General features: G+C 44.3%; 2 long non-coding RNA genes across 2 annotated transcripts; both read left to right on the top strand.

Annotated features, from left to right (window-relative positions):
- Positions 1-601: 601 nt before the first annotated feature.
- On the top strand, positions 602-2,628 carry LOC310752412. The gene is made up of 2 exons (XR_014542944.1): positions 602-1,398; positions 1,780-2,628. It is a non-coding gene; the product is annotated as an uncharacterized lncRNA (long non-coding RNA).
- Positions 2,629-4,133: 1,505 nt separating this feature from the next.
- LOC310753184 lies at positions 4,134-5,848 on the top strand. The gene is made up of 2 exons (XR_014543265.1): positions 4,134-4,179; positions 5,682-5,848. It is a non-coding gene; the product is annotated as an uncharacterized lncRNA (long non-coding RNA).
- The last annotated feature ends 931 nt before the right edge of the window (positions 5,849-6,779 follow it).

The raw sequence follows: 6,779 nt of genomic DNA, 5'->3' as shown, positions 1-6,779 counted from the left end.
TTGCCATCTCATTTTTGACCACCTCCAACTTACCTAGGTTCATGGTTCTTACATTCCAGGTTCCTATGCAATATTTTTCTTTACAGCATTGGACTTTCCTTTCGCTTCCAGGCATATCCGCAACTGAGCGTCCTTTCGGCTTTGGCCCAGCCGCTTCATCAGCTCTGGATCTACTTGTACTTGCCCTCCGCTCTTCCCCAGTAGCATGTTGGACGCCTTCCGACCTGAGGGGCTCATCTTCCAGCGTCATAACTTTTATATGCCTGTTGTCTTTGTCCATGGAGTTTTCTTGGCAAGGATACTGGAGTGGCTTGCCGGTTCCTCCTCCAGGTGGATCACGTTTGGTCAAAACTCTCCACTATGACCTGTTCATCTTGTGTGCCCTGCTCGGCGTAGTTCATAGCTTCTCTGAGTTCTTCAAGCCCCTTCGCCACGGCAAGGCAGTGATCCATGAAGGGGAAAAGGCACAGCACATTCTACAAATAGCCAAGCAAGCAAAGACATTGATCCAGGAACGAGACATACCCTAGCTTAGGAGCTAACTCCTCTTAAGCCCCCCAAAAAATATTTAAGGGGGCTGGAAACCCCCCCAAGCTGATGGCCATTGCCATTTAATTGTGTGTGCCATGTCATGTGACTATGTAGGGCAGGGCTTACCGCTTACCGCCCGCCCCCCATATTTTATTCAAGTTGGCCCCCCAGCAACCCTGTTATTAGGGAGAGGGGCCGGCACTAATTTCTCACCCATGCATAGTGATCCCATGTTGAAAACAAACCCATTTGTATCCACTGTATTAATGCACCAAGGGACTATTTTATGTGCCCTTATGACTGACAGGTGGTGGAAGGAGCGAGCCAGAGTCTAGGGAGTGAGACTGTCCCTGGCTATAATACTGGTTTTAAATCTCTCACTGGTCAGAGCTGAAGTTGTTATTTACAACTTTAAAAAGAGATACAACAAATTTTCCCTTGTGATCTCCAGAGTTGGCAGTTTAAAATGTTGCTTGTAGATGACAGAAAGATAGACAGACAGACAGAAGCTAAATAGATTCAGTAACTCCCTAAAAAGAGGTTACATTTTAAATTTAAAGGAAACTGAAAGAAAACAAGAAGACCAACAAAGAATTAATCATAGTAAACAGGGAGAGTAAATTCTGGACAGATGCTAGACTTTGAGAAAGCCCCCAAAAGAAAGCTTAGCCAAGAAAAATTTAAACTGAAACCTCATAAAAAACACCAATATGAAGATTTTAAAGAGAATCAAGAAAAGCAGATACACCTGATGACTAGAAAAGCCAAGGGAAAACTAAGACACATGAAGGAACGTGAGGGGCAAAATCAAGTTTATTTTCCTTTCGCCCAACAAGTCTTTGGATGTACAAGGGAGCAGAGGAAAGGGTAGGTGGATCTGAAGTCTGCTTTAAGCAGAGTGAAGAATAATTGCAGAAAATAGAAGGCTTTTATTTTAAAAGGCAACTGGAGAAGCCATTTCATAAAAAGAAGGCTGGCGTTTCTGTTGCCAAAGTGATTATTATCATTACTGTTGTTACTATTTATTGAATTTCTATGCCGCCCTATACCCGAAGGTCTAAGGGCGGCTCACATAAAATATCAAATGTACAAAATCAAAACAGAAAGAAGGACCCAAGAAGGGGTTCCCAGAGCAGAGACAGCAGGAGTCAGGCTATCCCTGTCCAGAGAGGGGCGCAACTGGGCCACCAGCCGAAGCTGATGGAGGGCACTGGGGGTCACTGAGCGCCTTCCCTTGTCTCTCGACAGAGGTGCAGGGCGACCAAGGCCTAAATCCTGATGGAAATGGACCCAGAAAACCAGCTTCTTCCAAGGGCACCTGGATCTGGTCTGCGACCACTCGCTCCAGAACCTCGCTCCAGAAGTTGGAAAAACCAAGACAGGTAAGATTTTAAGACAGGTAAGACTTAGAAGTGAGAAGGGTAGGGGGATCTAACGGGATCCAGGGGGATCCAGGGGGAAAGAAAGCTGTGCATGTGATAAGGAGCAAAGCAGAGGCGCAGAAGACAACAGAGTTCCATTTAATGTCATTTTAGCTCAGATTGCCTTGTTGACAAAAATGATTTGCAGCCATTTTGTGGTAGCTTCTTGGGGACTATAGATAAGCTCCTTTGCCAATGGGCAGAATTTAATTTTATGTATATTGTGGCTTCCAAGGAGTAGAATAACAAACCCTCTTGAGCAGCTGCTTAAAAGTGGTGGCATTTGGCATATGAAGCCAAACAAATTGTATTTACTGCAGAAGAGGGTCACCAAAATATTGTTGAGTTTTTGTTCCTTCAGATGTGTATAAATCCAAAAGGTTCCAAACATGCCAGCATTTTGCATCCTCGCCAGTAATTCTGTTCCTAAGGTAGAATACCCATTTAGAATACCCATTTTAAAAGCTGCTGCATCAAACTGCTTCTTTTGTCTGTAACAGTTGCCTTGCTGATTTCAGTGTGAAAAAGCAAATAAGGCATTTTGAGGGTGAATCTACTGATGGCATTGGTAGAGGCGGCCTGGTAGAGGCCTTGGAGTGAGTAGAGGTTTTCACCATTTTGCCGGCCATTTTTAAGCAAAAAAAGTCCAGCAAGCGTTTAAGCACAAACATATTCACAATTAGGAAGGATGAGCTGTGACCATTTTTTCCTGTACATAAAGGGCAGAAAATGTTGTCTGCTAATGGTAAGGCTGAAATGACTGAGAAAATATTTGAAATCTTATGAATCCTGACTCTCTGGCCATTTTTACTCATACATAAGGGGGTGGCTGATTGTTCCACTAATGACCAGAGAGGGCCACACAAAATCATAATAACCCACATTTGTGAAACATTTTGGAATAGACGTCTGTACCCTTAAATCCTGTAGATAAAGGAGGCATGTAGCTCCCAATTTTCTTTGCCTGGGGTACAGGGATGTCTGTTGAATACAGGGAACATGATCCATAAATGCTGCAACTTTATTCGAAATTGAATCTGACCCAAATGATATTACTGGCTTTTGGTGAAAACTTGCATGATAGGGTTGATAGTTGCTGGGTTTCCATCAAATACTAAAATACTTAAATACCTTCAACTGCAATCGTAGCTTCTATTAAAAAAGACTTTTGAATTATCAGAGGTGGCGATAGGCACTAATAACTAACAAGTAATCTCTAAATGCTCCATCGTAAGTATACCAGCAATACAGTTGTGTGTCTTCTGGCTGAAGGTCAACTAGGTGAGTATCTTGTACTTGGCTGAGGAGAAAATCTCTGTTGTGTTCTGCCTGCAACTCTTTGTACAAAGATTCTTTCAGGTCGCAGTGAGGGGGACCATGCAAGCACCCTGAGCCTGTTGGAGAAAAGGTAGGCTCTAAATGGAATCATCCATCAAATATGAAAACTAAATATTCCAAAGAGCTTGTATTGAGCAATGTTGGTTATTCGATCCCTTTTTCAGAAGAGCTGCGAACTCAAAAGCCGAATGCTGTCGCTCTGCATGCTTCTACCTGGAGGGACTTCTCTTGTTGGGACACCACTGCAGCAGAGGACCTTTCCTGTTCCATCACCACACAATAAGGTACATGTTTGGGTGGGACAGCCAGCCTTGTTTTGTTCCAGATCTTATTTTTACAGACCTCACAGAGCTACCGATGCCGGAAGCACATCTGCTCCATTGACAAGTAAGAGGCAGTGTCAGAGCTCTTGATGCATCAAGTGATCATCTGGAGTGCAGGATTGAGAGACACCTGTGTCTTGACTGCGCTGCTTTAGGTAACCGGCTGTTTTTGCTCCTGTGTCTGGAGGGGAGGGCTGCTGAAGACCCTAGTCTCTTCCAGGTGCATCTCAGTGACACAAGAAATAGAATTTTGCAAGCCTTCAGGAAACTTAACGGCAAGTGAACTTCACACTCCACAATTCAGTGACCTTTTTCAGTACAATCCTTTTGGGCTGGCTTCTCCATTTCCCCCCGCTTGATCTCTTCACAGTTCTGTCCAAGAGCCCACCACACTCAGGGGAAGCCAGCTCTACCTGCAGAAGTCAGGTCAGTAAGAACAGCTGTGTTCCAAAAACATTTCTCTGGAATTGTATATATATATATTTTTTTGCAGTTGATGGAGAGCAGATGAAGCCCGGATTCTTCGTGTGTCTTGACTTGCCCATGGGCTACTGATGTCAGAGGAGGTGCTGAACATGCCATCTTTAGAGCCAAGATGTTGCTTTGTGTTCTGGAGCCAGCGGCGAACTCTTTGGTGTCGGATACTCTTGGACATTAGAATGTCGTGGAAAAGTTCATTTATTGAAACTGAAAAGGTGAAACTAATATATGAGATAGACTCATGACATGCGAAGTGAGATATGTCAAGCCTTTATTTGTTATAATTGTGATGATTATTGCTTACAGCTGATGAAAACCCCAAATTAACAATCTCAGAAAATTAGAATATTAAATGAAATCAGCAAAACAAAGATTGCAAATAGAGCAATATTGGACTTCTGAGAAGTAGAAGCATGCATATGTACTCAGTACTTGGTTTGGGCCCCTTTTGCATCAATTACTGCCTCAATGCGGCATGGCATGAGTGCTATCAGCCTGTGGCAATGCTGAGGATGGAAGATCAGGATGCTTCAACAGCAGCCTTCAGCTCTTCTGCATTGCTCAGTCTCATGTCTCTCATCTTTCTCTTGGCAATGCCCCATAGATTCTCTATGGGGTTCAGGCCAGGCGAGTTTGCTGGCCAATCAAGCACAGTAATCCCATGGGCATTGAACCAGGTTTTGGTACTTTTGGCAGTGTGGGCAGTTGCCAAAGTCCTGCTGGAAAATGAAGTCAGCATCCCCATAAAGCTCATCTGTGGAAGGAAGCACAAAGTGCTCCAAAATCTCCTGGTAGGCGGCTGTGTTGACCCTGGACTTAATGAAGCACAGTGGACCAACACCAGCTGATGACATGTCTCCCCAAATCTCTTTTCTGATCAGAGCAGCTTTTGCATCTCATTTGGAAACCAAGGACCCAGAGTCTGCAGGAAGAATGGGGAGGCATACAATGCCAGATGCTTGAAGTCCAGTGTGACGTTTCCACAGTCTGTGTTGATTTGGGGAGCCATGTCATCAGCTGATGTTGGTCCACTGTGCTTCATTAAGTCCAGGGTCAACACAGCCGTCTACCAGGAGATTTAGTTAGAGGCAGCAGCCAGGCCTCTAACTAAACCTCAGCACTTGTCAGCCAAATCATTGCCTCCTTCGCCTGCCCCCACGTCCCTCTCCTTCCTCTGCTGTGCCAAATTTTAAACTGTAAGCCTGTCAGGGCAGAGATCTATCCCCTCGTATTTTCTGTAAAGTGCTATACAAGCTGATGATACTATATGGAGGAGGAGGAGGAGGAGGATAATAAGAATATTGGCAGAAGGAGTGGCATGTTCATTGGACTCTTAAGTGTAGTGCAAGTGTTGACGTTTTATGTTCCATTCTGCAGAAAATATATATTTTTTATTATTTTGCAGTCGATGGAGAGCAGATGAAGCCCGGATTCTGCGTGTGTCCATCAGCTCCTTCCTGGAGCATCTCTGCTTGGTGGTGGAAACTATGGACCTGTTTGGGCCTCCTGTGGCTTGATTGATGGTTGCAACAGGAAGATTCCCAATAGTCTTGGCTGGATTCTGGACTTGCCCATGATGTCAGAGGAGGCGCTGAACATGCCATCCTTAGAGCCAAGATGTTGCTTTGTGTTCTGGACATACTCTTGAACATTGATAGATTTTGGGTGCTGAGAAGCAGGCAAGCCTGGGACTGCCTTGATATAAGACAAAGTACATAGAATCTGGTGCTCTAATAAATTATCCAGTGTACTTTACTTTATAGTCTGCATGTGTTAACTGATTAAATATATTTGAGCCGGCTCACCATATTGATTAATCAATTACACAAACACAAGCAAAATCTTAACCATAGTGTTTTGGGGTGGGGTTTTTCTTTTTGAGGCTCCTGAACTGAGATGATGTCATAAGAGAGAAAATTCTAACAAAAAGACAGATGCTGATGTTCATTGTTTAGAAAAGGGAAAGCCATCTGTTTTCTAGAAATAGAAACAGGAAAACCATCAATTCTTTTTCGTCAAATTTGTCAAGAAGGCAGTGCTCTGAGGCTTGTGAGTTTATAAATTGTGACTTTGGAGTTAAATGAAGCTGACAGATCTATGCTTCTCTTCTTCCGTTCTGTTCTGTTCCGTTCTGTTCCATGATATGATAGCCATGTTCAAATATATAAAAGGATGTCACATAGAGGAGGGAGAAAGGTTGTTTTCTGCTGCTCCAGAGAAGCGGACACGGAGCAATGGATCCAAACTACAAGAAAGAAGATTCCACCTAAACATTAGGAAGAACTTCCTGACAGTAAGAGCTGTTCGACAGTGGAATTTGCTGCCAAGGAGTGTGGTGGAGTCTCCTTCTTTGGAGGTCTTTAAGCAGAGGCTTGACAACCATATGTCAGGAATGCTCTGATGGTGTTTCCTGCTTGGCAGGGGATTGGACTCGATGGCCCTTGTGGTCTCTTCCAACTCTATGATTCTATGATTCTGTGTTCTCTCCTACATCAGCCATGGACAACCTCAGGCTCTCCAGGTGTTGCTGGACTCCAGTTCTCTTCAGCCCCATCCAGCATGGCCGAGGGTCAGGGCTAATGGGAGTTGTAGTCCTTGCAGCACCTGAAGAGACACAGGTTCCCCATCCCCATTGCTACATCTCTCTGTCTCTCTTGCCACCGGGGGGAAAGCAGCTAATAGCTGG

The sequence above is a fragment of the Podarcis filfolensis genome, assembly GCF_964270895.1.
Source record: "Podarcis filfolensis genome assembly, chromosome: 17".
Taxonomy (NCBI): domain Eukaryota; kingdom Metazoa; phylum Chordata; class Lepidosauria; order Squamata; family Lacertidae; genus Podarcis; species Podarcis filfolensis.
The sequence above is the reverse complement of the archived record's forward strand: the minus strand, read 5'-3'. Positions and strand labels throughout refer to the sequence as shown.